This window comes from Pongo abelii, chromosome 4 (assembly GCF_028885655.2).
Source record: "Pongo abelii isolate AG06213 chromosome 4, NHGRI_mPonAbe1-v2.0_pri, whole genome shotgun sequence".
In the NCBI taxonomy this organism is placed as follows: domain Eukaryota; kingdom Metazoa; phylum Chordata; class Mammalia; order Primates; family Hominidae; genus Pongo; species Pongo abelii.
In genome coordinates, this window is record NC_071989.2 from 37,184,271 (window position 1) to 37,208,768 (window position 24,498).

General features: G+C 34.5%; 1 protein-coding gene across 3 annotated transcripts in view; it reads left to right on the forward strand.

Annotated features, from left to right (window-relative positions):
- NIPBL (NIPBL cohesin loading factor) overlaps window positions 1-24,498 on the forward strand; it is a 197,764-nt gene that overhangs the window by 53,512 nt on the left and 119,754 nt on the right. The window contains exon 2 of one of the 3 annotated variants that reach the window (XM_054555486.2): window positions 21,611-21,695. The exons of the other annotated variants lie outside the window; for them this stretch is intronic. The gene's annotated coding sequence lies outside the window, so the exon portion shown is untranslated. The remainder of the gene's footprint in view (window positions 1-21,610; window positions 21,696-24,498) is intronic. 3 annotated transcript variants of the gene reach the window in all.

Here is a 24,498-nt window from a genome sequence, read left to right on the forward strand (position 1 = left end):
AGAAAAATCATGCTATTCATAGTATAGGTGAAATCTCATCTGAGGTTACCCACTCGAGTAGTATATTCATAGAAAAAGTATTTTGAGTCCTTAAGAGCCATGTAGAAAACAAAACTGAGGGGTCAGTTTTCTTTTGGCCATTGTCGAATATTATACTTTCAACTTAGTGTGAAATGTAGGAAGTGTCAAGCATACTGGATACTTATTTCTCTGGAATCACTCTGGCTGTCTAATGGTGGTATTTGGTATTACTGCACAAAGCACAGGTTTTGTTTTAGAAAGTCCTGGATTTGACTTTCTTACTCATTTTATGAAGTTGTGCAGTGATGAACTCTGAGGTTCATGTACTTATATTACTTACAAAACATTTAAATTGTTAGGGTTGTTATGCCTAAACTTGATCATTTTATGTACCATCGCAATTTTGTTGAGAAGATAAATGCCAAAAAGCAAACCCTTGGAAAATTAGTTTACCTTTCCTTACCTTACCTTTGATAAAGGGAGTGTTAAAGGGTAACTGATTTGAACTACAGATTTCTTTTCTACCACCTTTAAGGTCCTTTCCAGTATTATCTCTGTAAACAAAGTTAAAGAAAAATACATTTGAAAGAAAAGATTTGTTGTAACTAAACCAATTAAAGCTGGCTTCTCAGCCAGGGCTGGTGGCTTACACCTGTAATCCCAGAACTTTGGGAGGCCGAGGCGGGTGGATCACGAGGTCAAGAGATCAAAACCATCCTGGCCAACATGGTGAAACCCTGTCTTTACTAAAAATACAAAAATTAGCTGGGCGTGGTGGCATGCGCTTGTAGTCCCAGCTACTTGGGAGGCTGAGGCAGGAGAATCGCTTGAACCCAGGAGGTGGAGGTTGCAGTGAGCCAAGATCACACCACTGCACTCCAGCGTAGATGACAGAGCGAGACTCCATCTCAAAACAAAAAACAAAAACAAACAACAACAACAAAAAAAAGCTGACTTCTCAGGGCCAATGATGTTATTCTCTGAGAGATACGTATATTTTTTCTTTTCATGAATAAGTTGAGGACATTATCTTGATATCTCTTGATCTGATAACTAGAGTAATCTTTGAATATTGTTGGTAGTTAGTTATTATTAAAAACACTTATTAAGGTCCTTTATGGAAAGTGACCAGTTTCTTACTTTTATATTCATTCTTCTTTCTGTGGCCTGAAACGTTGTGTGGTCTTTGGTTATTTACTTTACAATTTAGTTATTCTGATAAATACTCTTACTTTAAGAATTTTATATCCAGAAGAAGCTTTTTCTGCAGGCACAGAAGTAGTCTTGGTTGACCTGTTTTGGCTTTCTGTGTAATGTCTGTATTAGATACCAACTGATTGATATAAATGAGACTCTAAGGGGATAATAATAAGTGTTAAGGCCCAATCAACACCCTGAGGCTGTGAAAATGTTCACTTCTGTTTGTAGAAAGTTCATATATAATATGATATAAAAATTGCAAATTGAGTCCTGACAATTTCTAGTCTTATAAATGGATAGAGCAAGATGCAGTTTTAAGTGAATGAATTCCTATTTTAAAGTGGTTAAGGATTATATTTGCAAGTTCCAAATTATCTGTATTCTACTAATTGTCCTATAGATGACATTGTTATAATTTGTTCACTCACATTTTTGCTTTCCACTAAGATCTGTTATTATTATCTTTAGGATTTTCTTATTTGTTAACATGATTAAGTGATTAATCAAACTAAATCAGATAACATAGAACTCAGTGAATATAGCTCTTAACTTTGGATAACAGCTATTTTCCTCTTGAACTAATATCCAAATTTTTAATCTTTAAATGTTACAACTGCAGTAAGCATGGAATATTATTGAAATAAATTTAAATATAACTATGTAATAAATTATTAATTATGGATGATTAATAAAATGTTTAGTGTGTTGTTGAATGTTTCTTGAGAAAATTTTATATCAGTTCAAATAGTTTTGTAGCTTGTCAGCATTACAGAATTTTTAATTTTTTTATTGTGTCGTTAAGTGTAGTGGTTAAGAACATAGGCCTAGAGTAAGATTTGAATTCATATTCTGATTGTGGTCTTTATTAGCTGTGTGAACTTAGGCAAATTACTGTAACCTCTTTGAAAAGGCTTCCATTTCTATAATAGTTTGCCAGCTGGTTTGGTCAGGAACACTGTATTGTCTTGTGTATAGGTGTATCCACAATGTCTGGCACCTTGTAGGTGCTCACTAAATTTTTAATGAAATGAATGATAACTGCTTTGGATGATTGCCATGAAAATTAAATGATGATATGAATGTAAAGCAGCTAGTAATGTACATAGCTGACACTAACTGCTCTTATTATCAACAGTGACAGAAAATCTCCAGTCTAGCTAATACAAGAAATAGATTTTTCCTCAGACTCTCATCTCACATTCCCTTTTAAGATTTCCTTGTCCTATCCCCACCCCAGATATTTCCATTTTGCTTTTATTTTCTATAATAATTCCTGGAGGCCTCTATTAAAGGCCTTTTTCTTTGACTACTTACATCCATTATACCAGCATCTTTGTCAGTAAAATTTTATATATCTTTTATCCTTACTGTCATCGGGTTAAGAAACAATAATGTATTTTTAAAGGAAAATATTTTACGATGCTACTAAGCAGTTACTTTGTCCACTTATGCAGGTATTTCATAAGTATGAAGTAGGGAGGTCAATATCTGTCTGACAGGAATCTGCTGAAGATTAATGTTATCTAGCAGAATGCCTGGCATATAGAAGGTACTCAAATAAGTGATGCTGCCTATTAATAGCATTGATAGTAATACTTTAAAACACACTTTTTTCTAGTATATCATATCTCCAAATTTAATATTTATTGTCTTTTACACTTATTTTACATACATTAATTCATTAATTTTTTTTTTCTTATGAGATGGATTTTCACTCTTTTTGCCCAGGCTGGTGTGCAATGGTGTGATCTCGGCGCATTGCAACCTCCACCTCCTGGGTTCAAGCGATTCTCCTACCTTAGCCTCCTGAGTAGCTGGGATTACAGGCATGTACCACCACACCAGCTAATTTTGTATTTTTAGTAGAGATGGGGTTTCACCATGTTTGTCAAGTTGGTCTCGAACTCCCGACCTCAGGTGATCCACCCGCCTCAGCCTCCCAAAGTTCTGGGATTAAAGGCATGAGCCACCGCGCCTGGCCAGTTCATTAATTTTTAAAATAACTCTGTGAAGTAGGCACTATTATCCTCACTTTATAAATATAGACTGATGAAACCTTCAAAGAGACTAAGTAAATAACTTAAAGTCATTCAGCTAGTATGTGGCAGAATTATAATTAAAAACCTGTTTTTGCCACTATTGCATATTGTTAGAAGGCTGTTTCTTCTTGAGGCTGAGCTAAGAAAACATATATTCATCCTACATAACTTATGGTTCCCATTGTCTGTTCATTTGCCTATATTCTACTCACATTTCCTGCTTTCCATTCTTTCTTATTTCTGTCCAACTAGACCAAGAACATAATATTCTATACCCTGTCTCCCAAACTTCTGAGTCATGGATTTGTTTTAACCTCCTGCTATGCTCATTTAGCTAGGTATCATTTATGAATATTTTCTTCTCATTTTCATACCCATTCTCAAGTCTAATTCATTGATGACTCAGTCACGTCAGTAGTTTCTCCATTACCATGGCAATACCTTCCTAAATATGAGAATAAACATATTTCCTGACATAATTCCTTTGGCTCACTCTGTGAATTCTTTACCACTTTTGAACACTGTAAATGTACCTTTGAGAACTGTGTTGCCAATTTGATTTAAAAACAAAACAAAAAAATGTTACTGACTGTTCCAGTTATCTATTGCTGTGTAACAAACTACTCCCAGTACTTAGTGTGGTTTTAAAATAACAGCCATTTTCCTATGTCTCACAATTTTGTGGGTCAGGAATTTAGGCAGGGTTTGGCTTTGTTCATGTGGTAGTGATGGAGGTTACTTGGAGGTATTCAGCTGGTAGATGGGCTGGCCAGAATGGTTCCAGATGGCTTTACCCATATAAGTGCCGCCTTGGTAGAGACAGCCAGAAGGCTCAGTTCAACTGAGACATCATGTGTAGCATCTGCATACAGCATCATCAGCATGGCTTTTTCATGGTCATGTGACATTTAACATAGTGGATCAGGGTTTCAAAAAAGTATTGTCAACATGCTTATTTGAAAGCTGTAAGATTTCTTATCACCTAGCCCCTTTCTGCTGCATTTTATTCACCATGCATGTCACAAAGGTCAGCCCAGATTCAAAAGGAGAGAAATTAGCCATTATTCAATATGAGAACTAGCAAATAATTTGTGGTTTTTATTTTTTATTTTTGTGGGTACATAGTAAGTTATATATATTTATGGGGTACGTGAGATATTTTGGTATAGGCATGCCATGAGTACTATTCATGTGGTTTTTAATCTGCCACATTGAATTAAACCAATTATTTTAGATTGTGTAAATTCAAGTGAAAAAAATTGGTAATAGGGCAAATGGTTTCATGTATTTTTTTACCGGGAACAAATTTAAACAATTATTAGAATCAGAGCACCTATAATTGGAGTCAATTTTTCCTGAAGCTGAACCAAAATGTTTATTGGTTTGATTTGAAAGGAGAAGTTGGTTTTATTGACGTCAGAACTATAAACACTTTTTCCTATAAATGTGTATATTCTCCCTCTAATATTTGCTTTATGATTAACAGTATACTATCGTCTGCTTTTGTATCACGACTTGAGTTTAAGAGTTGTAAGTGTATAAGATCTGAGAAAAGAAAGAATCCTCCACTCCATTTCAGCTAATGTTATATTCTCACCAGTTTATATAACACTTACATATTATAAGTATTGTTTTCTCAAGTAGGATACAGGCATATATTTTACTGAGAGGAGAAAAGAATATCAAGGCGGATTTTTGGTTTAAAATGTTATTATTCATGTTCTAAACTTGTAGATCATTATAAGGATTTTGCCTTTGCTCTGAAAAAGTCATTGAAGGATTTCAAAAAGAGTGACATGATCCAACCTGTATTTTAATAGAATCTCTGGTTGCTATGTTCAACTGCCAAGGAGTGCAAGAGTGAAAAAGACCAATTAAGAGTCTGGGAAGGGAGCATGGTGGCTTGGAAATGGTCGAATTTTGGATATATTTTGAAGGTAGAGGCTCACGATCCAAAAGTTGTGTAAAAAAGATAGGAGTCAAGGATAATAAGATTTTTGGCCAAAGGAACTGGACAAATGAGTTGGCTTTACTTTAATCAAAATTAGGAGTATTGTAGAAGAAGCATGAAGAACAGTATAAGGAATTTATTTTGGAATAAGTTTGAGATGGTTGTTAGACATCCAAATGGAGATATCAAATAGGCAGTTGGATATTTGACCAGTCTGGAGTTCAGGAGAGAGGTCCAGGCTGGAGTCATTAATATATATAGTGTTTAAAATCCTTGAGACATGAAAATCACCAAGGGAGAATAAAGTGGTAAAGGAGATGGGTTTTGCCATGTTGGCTAGGGCTAGTCTGGAAATCCTGGCTTCAAGTGATCCACCTGCCTCAGCCTCCCGAAGTGGATTACAGCCATGAGCCACCATGTCCAGCCGCAGTGATTTTTCTTTTTTTAATTTTCTACCACTTTCTTCTTTCAATAAAACCATACTCGATGCACAAAAAGAGCAGGAAAGTCAGGAGACTGGGAAGCTTTGCAACTAACTTTGAATGTGTGGTCTTGAACACGTAATTTCATCTTTTTCTTATCTGTAAAACGAAGAGATTGGACTAGATTATTTGTAAGATGCCTTCCTACTTTAATATATAAGTGAATCTTTTCAAAACAGGGTAATTATATGGAATGTAACTGTCATCCTAGGGTAAGTGAAGTAGTCTTCAACTACATGCAGGTGACAGTTTGTAAGCTTGCTTAAAAACATGATTGCTTTGCCTATTCTTCTCAAGAAATTTTAGTCAAGTGCAAGTTAGAGCTAATTAATACAACCAAATCAGTGTTTGTTTTTGCATTCCCAGAAATTGTTAGTACTGTATATGATCAGTATGTACAATAAATGTTTTTACTAACTAAAAAAATTTCTTAAGGAAAAAAATATTGACCTAAGGAAAAATGTTTAGAGCCAGATAAAGGAGATTAATATCTCTAGATGCAATTTTACTTTACAACGTTATTGAGGTATGATCCGCTTAATATAAAGTTCACCTGTTTAAGTATACAATTTAATGGTTTCCAGTTTTGGAACCTTTTCATCAGTCCCCAAATTTTCCTCAAGCCTATTTGTAGTGAGTTCCCAACTCCCACAACCCTCTCCAGTCCTGGCAACTACTGATCTGCTTTTTGTTTCTATAAATTTTTCTGGACATTTCATCTAAAAAGAATTATGCTATATATAGTATTTTGCATCTGGCTTCTTTCACATTGCATGTTTTGAGGTTCATTTATGACATAGCATGTATCAGTATTTTGTTCTTTTTTATTGCTGAATGGTAGTTCATTGTATTATGATATTTTGTTTGTCTATACACTAGTTGGTAGATACTTATATAATTTCCAGTTTTTTACTTTTATGAGTAATACTTTTTTGAGCATTCATGGAGAAATCTTTGTGTAGACATACATTTTTATTTATCTTGGATACATTCCTAAGAATGGAATTGCTGGGTCATATGATAAATTAACTTTTTAAGAAACAGCCAAACTGTATTCCAATGTGGCTGTATCATTTTACATTTCTACCAGCAGTGTGTAAGGGTTCAAGTTTCTCCACATCTTCACCAACAGTTAATATTGTCTGTCTTTTTTATAATATTATGACAGTTTAATGGATGTGTCGGTATCATTGTGGTTTCAGTGAGAATATACCTAATGACTAATGATATTGAGCACTTTTTTTATATGTTTATAAGCCATTCATATGTGTTCTTTGGTGAAGTGTCTAAGTAACTTCTTTGCCCATTTTAAGAGTTGCGTTATCTTCTTGTTCACTAGTCAGAGTTCATTTAAATTCTGAATACAAGAGCTTCATCAGATTTGTGATTTGGCAATATTTTCTCCCAGTCTATGGCTTGTCTTTTCATTTTCTTATTGTGATATCGTTTGAATTATGAAAGTTGTTAGCTTTAATGAAATCCAGTTTATCAATTTTATCTCTTATGGCTCATGTTTTTGTTATCTAAGAACTCTGCCTTGTTTTTGTCATCTAAGAACTCTGCCTGACCTAAGGTCACAAATGTTTTCTCCTATATTTTCCTTTAGGTGGTTTATAGTTTAAGCTCATACATTTAGATATTTGATCCATTTGAATTAATTTTTGTGTATGGTATAAGATAATGGTCTGTTTTTTAATTTATTTTTGCATGTAGATGTCCAGTTATCTAAAAATCATTTGTTGACAAGACTGTCTTTTATTCCATTGAATTTTGTGGGCATCTTTGTGAAAAATCTAACAAATACAAAGATTTATTTCTGGACTCTAGATTGTTTTCATTGATCAATCCGTATACCTGTCCTTATATTAATACCACACAATCTTGATTACTGTAGCTTCATAGTAAGTTTTGAAATTGGGTAGTGTAAGTTCTCCAACTTTTTTCTTCACTAAATTATTTTGGCTATTCTAGATCCTTTGTATTTTCCTATAAAGTTAGGATCAGCTTATTTCTACAGAAAAAAAAAAACAGCTGGGATTTTGAAAAAGATTATGTTGAATCTATAGATCAATTTGAAGAGAATTACCATATTAACAATTTTGAGTTTTCTAATTTATGAGCATGGAATGTTTTAGATCTTTTTGGCTTAGCAATGTCTTATAACAGTGTGCAAATACAAATCTTGTACTTCTTTTTAAAAATTTATTCCCAAATATTCTTCATGGTCGTAGTTTGAATGGAATTGTTTTCTTAATTTCATTTTTGCTAGAATGTAGAAATACAACTGATTTTTGTATGTTGATTTTCTATCTTGTGATCTAGCTGAGCTTTTTTTTTTTTATTCTAGTTGTTCATTAGTGGTTTCTTAGGATTTTCTACATACTGGACAGTGTCATCTGATAATGCAGTTTCATTTCTTCCTGTCTAATCTGAATGCATTTAATATCTTAAGTTTTTTTCTTAAGATGTGTTACTTTTTGGTGTTTTACTGTACTAAATAAAACCTACAGGACAATATTCAGTGGAAGGAATAAGAGCAGGCATTTTTGTTTTTCTCCTGATAGGGAAGTTAGCTGTAGAATTTTCATAGATGCTCTTTATCAGGTTGAAGAAGAGCCTTTTTATTTCTAATTTTTGAGAGTTTTAAAAAATAATGGTTGTTGAATTTTGTCAAGTGTTTTTCCGTGTCTTTGGAAATGGTCATGTAGCTTTAGTTGTTATTTCTATTAATAAGATGTTTTACATTAATTTATTTTTAGATGGTTAACCACTCTTGCATTCGCAGGATAAATCCCGTTTGGTCGTAATGTGTAGTCATTTTTATATGTTGATGAATTTGGTTTGCCAGTTTTTAAAAAATAATTTTTGTATGTGTGTTCATGAGGGATATTGGTCTGTAGTTTTCTTGCATTGTCTCTGTCTGGCTTTGGTGATACCAGACTCAGTTGGGAAATATTCTCTAGTTTATAAAACAGTTTATAAAAGTTTGCTATTCTTTCTTATATATTTCGTAAAAATCATTGGTGAGATCGTCTGTGCCTAGGCTTTTCTTAGTGTGAAGATTTTTAATAAGTAGTTCAATTTTCTTATTTGTTAGGGATCTATTCAGAGTTCCTATTTCTTGTTGAGTCTTTTCTGGTAATTTGTCTTTTGAAGAATTTCCTTTTTTTTAAATATAAGTTGTGTAATTTGTTGGCTTAAAGTTAATATTCCCTTTTAATTCTTTTTTTATTTTTTTGAAAAGGAGTCTCACTCTGTCACCCAGATTGGAGTGCAGTGGTGTGATCTCGGCTCACGGCAACCTCTGCCTCCTAGGCTCAAGTGATCTTCCCACCTAACCCTCCTGAGTAACTAAGGCCACAGGTGCATGCCACCATGCCCGGCTAATTTTTGTATTTTCTATAGAGATGAGGTTTTTCCTTGTCGCCCAGGTTGCTCTCGAACTCCTGGACTCAAATGATCCACCCACCTTGGCCTGGAAAGTGCTGGGATTATAGGCATGAGCCATCACACCTGGCCTTCCCTTTTAATTTCTAAAGGATTGGTAGTGATTTCCTCTCCTTCATTTCTGATTTTGGTAATTTGTGTCTGTTCTTCTCTCTTACTTTCCTGGTCATTCTGTTTAAGAGATTGTCAATTTTGTTGATTATTTTTTAAGAACTAATTTTTGAATTCATTCATATTTCTCTGTTTTTTCGTTTTCTGTTTATTTTTATTTTAATCTTTATTTTTTCTTCCTGTTTTTGATTTTGTTTACAGTTTTTCTAGTTTCTTAAGGTATGGAAGCATAGATACTGATTTGAGGCTGTTCTTTCTAATGTGGGCATTTAAAGCTATAAATATTCCTATAAAACTGCTTTAGCTGTGTCCCATGAAGTTTGATATGTTGTGTTTTCATTTTCATGCAGTTTTAAGTATTTAATTTCTCTCATGATTTCTTCTTTGACCCATTGATTTTCTCAGATTTTTTTCGGTTATGGGTTTTAATTTTATTCTTTTGTTGTCAGGGAACACCCTTTGTATGATTTGTTGTAAATTTAGTGAGATTTATTTCATGGTCCAGTATGTGATCAATTTTGGAGAATGTTCTTGTGTGCTTAAAAGGCATTGAGTATTCTGTGGTCTTTGGGTGGAGTGTTCTGTAAACTTAAGTTAGGTCATTTTGGTTGATAGTGTTGCTGAAGTTTTTTACATCCTTGTTAATTTTCTCTCTAGTTATATTTATCATTCAGTTCTGTTGGTTTGTGCTTCATATATTTGGCAACTTCGTTGTTAGGTATGAATACATGTATAAACGTTATATCTTCCTTATGTACCGACTCTATTATTATGAAATATCCCTCTTTTTCTTTATTACTATTTATTTTCAAGTCTGTTTCATTTGCTGTTAATAGCCACTCTGGCTTTTTTATTGTTTCTGTTTGTATGGAGTATATTTTCTATTATTTTACTTTCAACCTATTTGTATCTTTGAATCAAAGAGTGTCTTTTGTAGAAGTATATAATTGGGTCTTGTTATTTGAACCAATATGATAGTTTTTGGCTTTTGATTGTCATATTTAGTCTATTCCCATTTAATGTGATTTTTGATATGAGTGAATTTACTTATGCCATTCATCCTTTACTGCCTTCTTTTGTGTTAAATATTCTTTTAGTGTACTATTTAAATTCCTCTGCTGTTTTTTTTTTTGTTTTTTGTTTTTAAAGAACAGGGTCTCATTCTGTTGCCCAGGCTGAAGTGTAGTGGCTATTCACAACTGCCATCATAGCATACTACAGACTCAAACTCTCTGCTCAAGTGATCCTTTCACTTCAGCCTTGTGAGTAGCTGGGAGTACAGGCATATAGGAGTGCATTGGAGTACAGGCGTACACTACTGCATGCAGCTCTCTTGATTTTTTTTAAAACAACTTTTTAGAGTTATTTCCTTGGAGGTTACTGTAGGGATTACAATATGCTTCTGAATTTATCACAATCTACTTGTATAGTTAAATTTTTATTCCAGTATAGTAGTAGAAAAACTCTTCCTTTAATAAAGTTTAAAGTAGATAAGTTTTTAAAAACATACTGTTTTTTAAAAATGTACTGTTTTTAAAATCCTAATTTTTATACTTAGTTATTTTTAGCAGTGTCACTCTGTTACGAGTTTCATGGTTACCTATAATAACCAGTTTCCCCATTACATGGTAGAATGTTATTTTTCCAATTTGAACTCTTAATTCTAAATTTTCTTCTACCTTTAAAATTCTGTGATTCTGTTTGGTCAAAAGTGTCTGTGGAAATAATACTTAATTTGATATGTTTATATAGTGGTTATTCAAAACTTACTCATCTATTATTTGCTGACATCTGATGAGATATAGTTCTAGAGACATTTTTTATTTCTGGACTTTAGTCTTGGATGGATGAAAATTTGATGTGATTTCAGGAAAGAAAAAGGATTATAAATTAGAATCCATAACATGGTGAAAGAAGTTTGTTTTTAATGTCAATCTAATGGTAATTTTTGATCATTTAATTTTTTAATTTAATTAATTAAATCTAAGACTGAGCAGATTTTTCTGTATGGTTTCAGACACCAGTAGTGAAAATTACACAATTCCATTTAATTCGGTAGCAGTAAGATATCAGTTGGCTTTTATTGATTAATCTTCCTTGCTCCTTCATCAACTATACCATATTTATATTTTATAAGTAAAAAGTTACTCATATTGCTAGCTTTTTGTGGATCTGTTTTGGATTTTATTCTCAATTTTCCCAAGGATTTTTACATTTTCAGTCCATGTAAAACTTCCAGTCTTATTTTTCTTAATAAGAGTATGAGGGGGTGGGCAGTTTCTATAATTAACTGATAGGTCTCTGCTAGAATGAGTTTCTCTTTCTAATAAAAAACAAATGTGACGTGGCTAATGTCAGCTTAACATGTAAAGATCATGGTATTAAGATCACTTGATTTATGTTTGCATATGACCACCTGGTATCATCATTTTAACTACATGAACTTGCTCAGCATCCAGATTTCACACTCTTTAACTTGGTGTTTGATTGTGTAAGGCGTTGTGTTTTTCATCTAATACATTCTCTAGCAGTTTTATATTTTATTTCAACCTAGTAACCATATGACCAGCATTGTGCTAGGTATTATGGAGAGATTTCAAAAATTAATTTTAAAAAATTAATGAGACAAGATTCTGTACTTAAGGTGCCAGTGAAATGATCTGAAAGGATGTAATTATGCATGACTGGATGCCGACTTTGTGTGCATCTAATACAGAAATTCATTAAAGGAAAAGATTGTGAAGTAAAATGGTAGGTAGAGGATGGTTTCCAGGAAGAGTTGGAACTTGAAGGATAGTAAGTGAAATGATAGAGGAATAAAGGATGGATAGATTTTGTCTAGGTGTCATGATAAAATAGCAACATAGTCCTTGATTTACAGTGGGTCAACTTTAGTTTGGATTACTAGTGAATGGGAGCAATGGTAGAAATTATAAGATTACAGATAGTGGCTTTTCATTTTAGAAATATTTGAGCACTAACATTTTAAGGGGAAATGATTGTCACATTGGCACATTCATACATTGGTACTGTAAGAATTTGCCAAAAAAGAATCATGAATGAATTCCCACATAATGAAGCTATAAAGAACTTTCAGAGGCCATGGAAATAAATGAATTTTTGAAGAGCTATAGGTAGACCTAAGTAGCTAGAGTTAAGAAATTATCAAGGATAATGAACCACTGGAGAAAGTGGAGTCAGTAGAGTCAATCTAAGGTACAAGAAAGAAGATTGAGTCACAGAAACCAAAGAATGAGTTACCAGATAGAAGGACTCACTCACCATGCGCGTTGAATGTTGCAATACTGTTTCTCTTCTCTTCTGTGTCCCTCTTTTCCTCCTTATAGCTTAAATTCAAAGGTCATTTAATCATTCCCTTGCATACAAATACGTTCAGTTCCTTCGCTCCTCTCTGTTTTGGCAAAACCACAGCTTTGGTTAAATCTCACCCTTGCAGCTAAGTGGGACTGGAAATAATTCAAAAAGCATAATGACTGGTCTCACTTTAAAGGCAGTTGGCTCTTAATGTTACCCAGCAATTGTACCACACTTCTTTGATCCATTCACTCTCCTAAATGATTGTTTCATTCTTTTTCCTCTCCTGAAAACCTCCAACATCTCTTCTTCATCAAGGCAATTAGAAAAGTTTTCACAAGTACCTGACATCACATTTGTCCTCCTATTCTTTGTTGAACCTACCCTAAACAGGTTTCTGCTCTTCTGTCCCACCATTTTCAAAATGGGTCTTCTCTAAGTCACCAGTAACTTGTATCAAGTCTAGTGATCAATTCTCAGACTTCAGTATTCAGTGACCAGTTAATGACTCCTTTGGTATTGAGGGCTCTCTTCGTTGTGCTTCTAAGGTACCATATTGTATTAGAATTGCTGTATCAATACCATTGCCAACACAGAACACACAATATCCAAGGTTTCTTTTCAGTTCTTTTTGTTCTTAGAATATATTCCAGTATATTAGTTTCCTAGGGCTGCTATAACAACTTATAATACCATAAAGCTGGTGACTTAAAACAACAGAGATTTATTCTCTTACAGTTCAAGGAGCCAGAAGTCCAAACCAAAATGTCAGCGTGCCCATTCACCTTCTAAAGGCTCTAGGAAAGAGTCCTCCTTGCCTCTTCCAGCTATGGTAGTGGCTCCAGGGATTCCTTAACTTGTGGCTACCTAAAACCCCAGTCTCTGACTCTGTCCTTACATGGCTCCCTTTGTGTGTCTGTCTCTTTCTTCTATCTTATATAAGGATGTGTGTCATTAGATTTAGGGACCACCCAAAATCCAAAACGATCTCATCTTGAGATCCTTTATTACATTGGCAAAGACCGTTTTTCCAAATAAGGTGACATTTGTGGGCTCCCAGTGGACTTATTTGCAGGGGGTTGAGGGTTTCACATTTCAATAAACTACTCAGTAATTGTATAGTTGTAGTCCTGTCATCAAAGTTACTTGAATTAAATTTTTGTGTGTGATTATGGTATTATTTGATATATAGTTGGGTTTGTTTGTGTTCAGTTTTAGGATTTGCTTTTTCATCCAATAATCAATAATACTGATTTTTGAGTATATATAACATACATAGTCATGCACCATATGATGACATTTGGTCAACAACAGACCATAATGACCGAGGTCCTACAGGATTTTAATACCATATTTTTACTGTACCTTTTCTATGTTTAGATACGCAAATACTGTTGTGTTACAGTAGGCTACGTATACAGTACGATAACATGCTGTATAGGTTTGTAGCCTAGGAGCAATAGGCTATACCAGTAGCAATAGGTGCCTAGTAGGCTCTACCATCTAGGTTTGTGTAGGTACATTCTATTATGTTTGCACAGTGATGAAATTGCCTAATGGTACATTTCTCAGAACGTTTGTCCCTGTCATTATGTGACGCATAACTGTGTGTAGCTCAGAGGTCAAAGTTATATTAGGAGGATATGCCCAGAATTCTCACTACCATCCCATTTTACCTTCCTTGTGGATAACCATTTTATGATTACTTTCAAGTTTATCTTGACCTAACAAGTAAGTCTGATTAGTGTCATCTTAATCATGGGACAAAAACAAGCAAACTCCTCAAAGTTCCTATATTTAAAATGGTGATAACGAGACTTACTCACTGGATTATATTGAAGATTAAATGGAAAAAAAAAAGTAAAACAATTAGCACAGTGCCTGGCACATAGTAGATATAATTTCCTTTTTTCCCCCTCTGTACCTCATAATATAGGCTATGTATTGCCTACAATTAGGGAGGCTAATCAATTTGTTCACATATAGCCTTTTCTTTCTATAAAGGAGAATTTGTGGTATATTAAACAGGCATTATAAAATATTACCCAGAAGTTTTATCAGTTTTTTGGCTTTCAGCTCCTGAAACTATAGATAGCATTTATCTATAGTTAGTAGCACTAGTTTTAAAATTTGGAATCTTGATCCTCTCATTCATTTATGTATTAGAGCAGAGTCAGACTTATTTTAAAAACAATTCTAACCTGCCTGAGGCTTCTTTCTAGAAGTGGAATGTATTTTGGGTAAGCTTCTTAAACTTCATAAAATCACCTTCTCATTTATTCCTTGCCTTAATTAATAAAACATGTACTTCTGCTTTTAATGATATTCAGCCATATACTCTTGACATTCTAAATTTTTCTAACACCCAATTTTGAGAAAATGTATTAATAGAGGACTGACTAAAGGTTGGCATTCTCTGCATTCCTCTGAATATTTCAAATTTTACTTTTAGGTTAAACCATACCATTGGAGATCTGTGTGCATGGATTGCATGATTTTGACCTCTTGTTAACTTTGCATTTACTGGATTGTACTTTTAGGATGTGATTTTTTTTTTTTTTTCCAAGAAAAGAGAAGAAAAGGAGAAGTCGCCTAAAACAGATCTTTAGTTTTTTTAGGAATGCTATTAAGGACCTTCTCCATTATGTCATCCAGCGTCTTTCTGAGGACTTACTAGTGAAATTACTCTCAGATTTCTGCATCTTGGAAATGCTGTACTTCTGAACAACTACTAATTAACTTTTATTTTATATACATAATATTTTCTTCTTTGCCTTACTAACAAGGAGACTTAAGCCTTATTTTAGGACCAACTCTTGGAGTTTGGAGAACAATGTGTGTTTCTGTATGCCATTTTTATTTATTTTCGATATCAAATGTATCCTTTGCCCTGAATCTTTCCCCTGTTTATTTTTGGTCATATGTATGCATCAGAATTATGGGAAGCACTTATTAAATACCAGCTCCCATCCCTGAAAACCTTGGGTTCAGCGGGTATAGTAGATTGCATTAATAGCACCGGTTCTTTGCCATGTGACCACACCATTTACCCCCTACTCCTAAAGGGGCAGATTATATTTCCTTGCCCCCTGACTTTGGATTTGGTCATAGGACTTACTTTGGTTTTAGTGGGCATGACATGACCAAAGGCTTGAATAGCACTGGCAGGATTGGGCTCGTACTTTTGTGCCTCTATTTTCTCCAAAAGACCATGTCCAGCCTGGCCCACTGGTTCCAGGAGAAGCGTTGAGAGACTGTAGTTTTAGGCCAGTATGTATTGAAGTATTTAGGGGAATGAACTTTGATGTTGTCACCTCTTAAATGGTTCAGGGAGACACACACCACACACACACACACCCCCCCCCGCCCCGACCACCACCACCACACCACGAGTGAGGAAGGGAAAGAGTTTGTGATTATTTAAGCAGATGGAGCAAAATGTAAACAAGTGGTGAATCTGGTTAAAGATTATGGTAGTTTCTTGACTAATTATGTAATTTTTTAAGTTTGAAATTATATCAAAAGTAAAAGTTATCTCTTCCACCTAAAAATTAAAAACATTTAAAACCTTAAGAAAATTGTTCTGCAAAGTTTCTAAATCAGCTAGTTTGAACATTAAACTTTGTTCAGTGATAAAAATCTGTACTAATGAACTAGGTACTGTCCAGAATACACAGACTATTACTGTTTTTTAAAATTTTTAATTTTGAAATATGGTAAATCCATAGGAAGTTGGGAAAAAATGTACAAGGAAGTCGTCACCCAGCTTCTCACAATAATACAATTTTACATTACTGTATTACGGTTTCAAAACCAGGAAACTGATGTTGATACAATCCAGGAGCTTGTTCATATTTAACCAGCTGGATATGTACTATTGTGTGCGTGTACGGCAGGTGTGTGTGTGTACAGTTGTGTGTACATATAGTTATGTGTAACAGTACCACACTCAACTTACCATTCTATCACTGTAAACACTACTTCAGGTGCTATCTCTTCATAACGACACCTGCGCTCTTGTTGTTTTTTGTTTTTTCACAGGGTCTTGCTCTGTCACCCAGGCTGGAGTGCAGTAGTGTAGTCATAGCTTACTGCACCCTCAACCTCCCTGGCTCAAGTGATCCTTACACCTCAGCCTCCCAAATAGCTGGGACTACAGGTGCATGCCACCACACTTGACTAATTTTTGTATTCTTTGTAGAGATGGGCTTTTGCCATATTGCCCAGACTATTCTCGAACTCTTGGGCTCAAACTATCCGTCTGCCTCGGCCTCCTAAAGTTGGTATTACATGCTTGAGCCACTGTGCCTGGCCCACTTGGGAGTTTTCAGCCCCTGGCAACCACTAATCTTTTCACCATCTCTACAATGTTACTATTTCAAGAATGTTACAAAAATCGAATCATGTAGTTTGTAGGCTTTTGAGATTGGTATTTTTTCTACTTAGTGTAATTTCCTTTGTATCATCCAAGTTGATGTTTTTACCAATAGTTTTTTTTCCCTTTTATTGTTCTAGCATTCTGTAGTATGGATCTACCATGGTTGGTTTAACCATTCTGCATTGAAGGACATTTGTTTCCAGCTTTTGGCTGTTATGAAATTGTCTTAGTCTGTTTTGTGCTGCTCTAACAGAATATCTGAGACTGGGTAATTTATAAAAAACAGAGATTTATTTCTTATAGTTCTGGAGTCTGGAAAGTTCAAGATTGAGGGGCCCACATCTGGCAAGGACCTTCTTGCTGTGTCATCCCATAATGGAAAGTGGAGGAGTGAGAGAGCACAAGACATTAGTGGGGAGAAATAGAAGGGGACAGAACTCTTCTTTTTATCAGGAACCCACTCCTGAGACAACAACATTAATCCATTTATGAGGGCAGAGTCCTTGTGAACTAATCACCTCTTAAAGGTCCCATCTCTCAACCCTGTTGTATTGGGTATTAAGTTTCCAACAAATGAACTCTGGGGGACACAGTCAAACCATAGCACGAATAAAGCAGCTATGAACATTCATTTGCAGGTTTTTGCATGAACATAGTTTTCATTTCATAAATACCCAAGAATGTACAATTGCCCTTTTACTTAGCGTTTAGATTTTTCCTTTAAAGTTTATTCTGAGGCAGTTGTTTTCATACTCTATTTGTGAAAAACTATTGTTCTTTCCAAGGCCTTAAAGCTATGACTAATTCTGTAAACATAGTTATTGTAATTTCAGGTTAATATTTTTAAGGAGTATATACAGCCTTGTGTGAAAAGAGAGAAATGGATTCAAAACTAAGCAACTTTTAAGTGTGCCATGTTTATTAACTAAGATATGTATGTAAGTAACCAGTAGATTATTTTTTGAAGTAGCATGAGTCAAAATAAATCAAATTGAGAGCCCCTTCAGCTTGTCTGTCAGGTCAGGAATGAACTAATTTGTACGTACCTTTTCTCCCTAATCTTGTGTCAGTCATAATCTTCTTTCCTTAGCTAGGCTCTGTCCTTCTTCAGGGACTTGAACATGTTAATCATTACCGATCCTCATTTCTTCTTCCTCCTTTGTCTATTTAACTCTTACTTACGAGATTTCCTTAATGAGACATTTCCTCCCTCCCCAAACATAAGTTTAGTTACCTTCTTTTCTTCTCTTGCAGCACTGTTTTGTTTTGTTTTGTTTTTCATATAAAAAACAGCTAGGACTCTGGAATGTTAAGAGTGGGGATTCTGGAATCAGACTTGGGCAAGTTACTTAATCTTTATGTGCCTCTGTTATTATTGTCTTAAAATGAACATAAAAGTAGTACCTAGTTCATAAGATAAGGATTAAATGAATTAAAATATATAAATCCCTTAGATAACAATGTTAGGCATATGTTAAGCACTATGTTAGTATCATCAAATGTTGTTACTGTTATGGAATTTATCACAAATATGTAATTATATGTTTCGTAGTGATTATTCATCATCCTTACTGGACTCTAAGGTCTGTGAAGATATGTCTATTTGGTTTACCACTGTATCCTCAACAACTGCTGATTGTCCCTATTGTAGGTGTTAGTTATTAAGTGCATGATAGTGAATACATAAAGGTTTACTTTTTTAAAAAAATTCAGGAAATCAGATAATCAAAAAGAAAGAAATTAATCACTTAATAAGTTTCATCTCCCAGGGATAAGAAAACTTAGGTAAAGAGAGGTTAAACTACTCCTTCACGTTCAGGCAATTCAGTATTCTAATTGAAAGTGTTGTGTTTCCTTTTTAAGTCTAGTTTTGCTTTTTGTGTTTATGTGTCATAATTAATTGTGTTAAAACATAATTTTAGAAACCGATCTTTCTATATCCCTCTTTTCTATACCCCCCAATTTTACTTCACTTTCTTAAACAACAATAAAAGTCTCCTGTAACATAAGATAAAGCTTTTCTTCCTAATTATCTTCTTTAGGTACTTTAAAAATCAATTAGCTATCACATGTTCTGGACAAGGGGAATCACTATTGAGTTAATATCCTAAGACTTTCAAAACCCAGAAACAAAATAAAAAAAACACCAAAAATGCTGTTTGGAGAGTTTCAGGTTTAATTAAAGAGTTTGTTCAGGTGTTTTTGCTGTTTGGAATCATTACCTGAGAAATTATGCTATAACATATGGTCATGTGATTCTGTTTCCATTAGCCTTCTACCCTGGGATATATGGCTATTACATTTTCTTTTTAATAATCTGTGTTTCATAGTAAGTTTACTTTTGTGGAACTCTATTATTAAATAAATCAGAAATCTCACTTAAAATTTAAAAATTTATTTTTCTAATGAAAAATTGATATTACAGAACTAAATTCTTAAAATTTTATGTACAGAAAGGATATAGTATTTGATGTTATCAAAACTTACATGTTATGATTAGTTCATTGACCATAAGTATATTAATTTAGAAAAAAATACATCCCTAATTTACATCATCTTTAATTTGTATACTTGTCATATAGTGCAGGGGTCCAGTGGAAATCATAGAAAGGTTACTGTAGGTAATGAGTCACAAGTCACTTTTCTCCATTGATAGCTTCTTTTTCTGTAAATCGAACTATTTAAAATAATTTAGAAACTTAGATCCTTAGTAAAAAGCTGTTTTTTATTTGTCTTAAGTTGACTTTTTTTTTTTTATCCTTTTAAGTTTCAGGGTACATGTGCACAATGTGCAGGTTAGTTACACATGTATACATGTGCCATGCTGGTGTGCTGCACCCATTAACTCGTCATTTAGCATTAGGTATATCTCCTAATGCTATCCCTCCCCGCTTCCCCCACCCCACAACAGTCCCCAGAGTGTGATGTTCCCCTTCCTGTGTCCATGTGTTCTCATTGTTCAATTCCCACCTATGAGTGAGAACATGCGGTGTTTGGTTTTTTGTCCTTGTGATAGTTTACTGTGAATGATGATTTCCAATTTCATCCATGTCCCTACAAAGGACATGAACTCATCATTTTTTATGGCTGCATAGTATTCCATGGTGTCTATGTGCCACATTTTCTTAATCCAGCCTATCATTGTTGGACATTTGGGTTGGTTCCAAGTCTTTGCTATTGTGTATAGTGCCGCAGTAAAGATACGTATGCATGTGTCTTTATAGCAGCATGATTTATAGTCCTTTGGGTATATACCCAGTAATGGGATGGCTGGGCCAAATGGTATTTCTAGTTCTAGATCCCTGAGGAATGGCCACACTGACTTCCACAAGGGTTGAACTAGTTTACAGTCCCACCAACAATGTAAAAGTGTTTGTATTTCTCCACATCCTCTCCAGCACCTGTTGTTTCCTGACTTTTTAATGATTGCCATTCTAACTGGTGTGAGATGGTATCTCATTGTGGTTTTGATTTGCATTTCTCTGATGGCCAGTGATGGTGAGCATTTTTTCATGTGTTTTTTGGCTGCATAAATGTCTTCTTTTGAGAAGTGTCTGTTCATGTCCTTCGCCCACTTTTTGATGGGGTTGTTTGTTTTTTTCTTGTAAATTTGTTTGAGTTCATTGTAGATTCTGGATATTAGCCCTTTGTCAGATGAGTAGGTTGTGAAAATTTTCTCCCATTTTGTAGGTTGACTTTTTAAAAATTTATTTTCCCTGGCCAGGCGCAGAGGCTCATGCCTATAATCCCAGCTCTTTGGGAGACAGAGAGGGGCGGATCACCTCAGGTCAGGAGTTTGAGACCCACCTGGCCAACATGGTGAAAGCCTATCTCTACTAAAAATACAAAAATTAGCCAGGTGGGGTGGTGCATGCCTATAATCCCAGCTACTCAGGAGGCTTAGGCACAAGAATCGCTTGAACCCAGGAGTTGGAGGTTGCAGTGAGCTAAGATCGTGCCACTGCACGCCAGCCTGGGTGACAGAGTGAGACTCTGTCTTAAAAAAAAAAAAATGGACGGGTGCGGTGACTAATGCCTTGAAATCCAGCACTTTGGGAGGCCAAAGCAGGCAGATCACTTGGTCAGGAGTTCGAGACCAATCTGGCCAAGATGGTGGAACCCCGTCTGTACTAAAAAAAAAATTAGCTGGGGGGTGGTGGTGCACACCTGTAGCCCCAGCTACTTGGAGGGCTAAGGCACGAGAATCACATGAACCTTGGAGGCAGAGGCTGTAATGAGCCGAGATCGCACCCCTGCACTTCAGCCTGGGTGACAGTGAGACTCTGTCTCAAAAAAAAAAAAAAAAAATTATCCTCCCTAAAAAGCTATTCCATTATCTTTTTTCACATTCATTAGTTATATTATTTAGTGGTTATATTTGGTTCTCTTCAACTGTTTTCTGAGTTTTTGAAACCAATTGCAGAGATAGAGCCCAAGGGAAACATGGTTTAGCAGTAGTAGGACTGAAAAAAAGTTTTAATTCTTGCTAACTTCACTGTGAGACTGTAGTGTTTTGTACCTAACAAAAAATTTTCCATAGTAATCTTTAGTTTAAAAAAAAAACTCTTCTATTACAGAAAACTGTATAGTTGTTATACTGTACCTTCAAATTTTTGTTGTATTTTTTATTGTCATATTGTTATTGTTTTTTCTCAAATATTTTCAGTCCACAATTTGTTGAATCCATGGATGTGGAACCTGTGAATATGGAAGGCTAACTGTACAAAAAAATCCCAGAATTAATAAGTAAGGTTAGTAAGTTTTCGGGATACAGAATTAATATACGGTATTCTATTGTATTTCTGCATCCTAACAATTAACAATTGGAAATCAAAAATTTGTCAATTATAATAACATCAAAAATGTGAATTACTTAGGAATAAATCTGAAAAAGTATGTGAAAGCACCACAGACCAAAAACTAGTAAACATTGCTGATTGAAATTAAGGAATATCTAAATTAGTGGAGACATATAAATTGTTTGTAGATCATAATGCTCAATATGGTTATCACTTCTACCCAAATGGTTACATAGATTGAATGCTATATCTATCATATTCCAAGCAGCTTTGTAGAAGCTGACAAGATGTTCTAAAATCCATATGTAACTATGAAAAAAAACCCTAGCATCAGAACAGTTTGGGGAGAGGGAATAAATTTGTACTAAAGCAGAGATATTGATTAGATAGTTGGATATGAGTCTAGTATATGGGAGAAAAGTCAGATTTAGAGATACAAATTTGGGAGCCATAAGCGCAGAAGCACTATTTTGAAATCATTCCACTGAATAGATCAACAGTAGAGTATGGAGAGGAAGATAAAAACCAGAAGAGGATCCTGGAGTGGCCAGTTTAGTCAGCAGAAAAACTAGGAGAATGTGTTGTTCTGGAAGACAAGTAAAGAATTATTCAAGGAGGAGAGAGTGATCAACTTTGTTGATTACTAGGTCAAATCATATGAGGTGAGAGGCTTGCCCACTGAATCTAGCAATTTTAGTATAATGGCTAACTGTGGCAAGGTATTTGGTGGAATGGAGAATAAAAACACATATGGTTATGGGTTCCAAGAGAAAGTAGGAGAAGAATTAGGGATGAATATAAACAACTGAGGGAATTTTGCTGTGAAAGGGAACAGAAAAATTAAGCCATTGTTGGAGAGAGATCATAGGGGTCAAGATAAAGGGTGGGGTTTTTTTGGGTTTTGTTTTTATTGGGAGTAGGGAGAATTATTTGCATATGTATGTTTTATGCTGATTGGAATTATTCAATATGTGGAAAAATTGATGATGCAGGAGAGAGGAGAATTGCTGAAACGGTATTTTTGAATGAGTTAGAGCAGGATAGAGATCAGTATGCAGATTACACATAAGTGATCCATGATTTTTTGCACCTCTTCCATGTATACCCTTTCTTGATTGCTCTTTCATGTGCTTTATTAATGATCTTACCTATTGGGAGAGTTTCCTAAAGTATCTGAAGCATATTCCATGTTCTCATACTAGATTGTCTTGAAGAACTGAGGATCAAAAATCAAAGTAGCCAGAGTTTCTTGAAAAGATTCTTAAGGCAGCCAGATTCCAAATGGCTAACAGAACCAAAATGGCAAAGACTATTACATACTTTTATAATTTAATATTAATATAGAAGTTTGTTCACAAGTTTTTCTTATATTTCACATACATCTCAAAAAGTTTCCGTTTCGGCATTTAAACAAAAAACCACACACTTCGGGATCTTTTGCTTTCTAATATTGTTGAATAATCAATTCAGAAGAATCTGGCCAATCTTTGATGTGCTAGTAAAAAAAAAAAAACCAAAGCTGAATTTTTATTTTCTCACTTATTTACATTAGTTGAAAGTGTGCCCTCTTGTGGACTATTCAGTAATTTTCACATAAAAGCCTTTTCCTTGTATATTGCAGACTAAATTAATTGTATATCATCACATATGTTTTGGTCAGACGTTGAGATCTAGATCTTAATGTTATAGTTCTTTAAAACCTAAACCTCATTTGGAAATAAAGTCATTGTTTGATTTTGCATTTCTAATATGATTGTGTATGAAACAGTCTTATAACAGTTTCAACCTGCATAAGGGACTTGGAAACAGGCTATTTCTTTTGCAGTATAAAAGAAGATGAGAAATAAATTTTGTTTTGGTGTGTTGGGGGTGGACTAGGAATCCAAACAATTCATAGACGCGCTTGGAAATTTCCTCCATAGCCTCTATGTAGAAATAAATTTTTAATAATCAAATTCCAGGACACAGAACTATTTTTTTCCTGAGGTAGTTTGTAGTTTTGTATAGTTTGGTAGAATTAAACTTTGTGTAACTAACTACAGGCCTCTGCAAATCCATTTAACTGTATAACAAACTGGGACTGTTTAACGTTATGTGAAGTTTTATTAAAGTCAGTTCATAGATGTGTATAGTTTTACTCATTGTTTTCTCAGCAAACATACACATATTTTATAAACTGCTTTTGAGAAACCCTAAATCTCAACCTTATTTACTTAGTGGTAACTTTTCTTTCTCTGCATAATAGTACTCAGTAGTGTAAATATATCCTTCTAATACACGTTATAAATATGTGATATAGCTACACTATTGGGACACGCATATACATTATTGGTATCCAGCATGGTGGCTGCAGAGAGCTCAGGGTTACAGAAGCAAAGCAAGTGTCTCAAGAGAGTTTTAGAACTTTGCTTTATTTTGCATTTTAAAAATTTATTGGAAGTAATTTGAAACTTTAGAAAAGCAGAAATGTTTTAAAGAAAGTGAGAATTTTTACAGTGCAGCTTATTGGGAACTTTTTGTTTTTGAGCTAGGATTTGAGGAAGATCCTTTCAGAAGTATCTTAAATAGCATGTGAAAAATCTGTTCTTGAATAGCAGGCAGGGAAAAGGAATCTGAAGGTGGCTTGACTGAAGTGAAAGGATTCTGCTGGAGAGACGCCACTCTCTAGGGACTAACTGACCTATTTAAAATAGTAAGTAGTACCACATAGATTGATTTATTTATTTACTTAACCTGTGTAGCTATTTAGCATTTA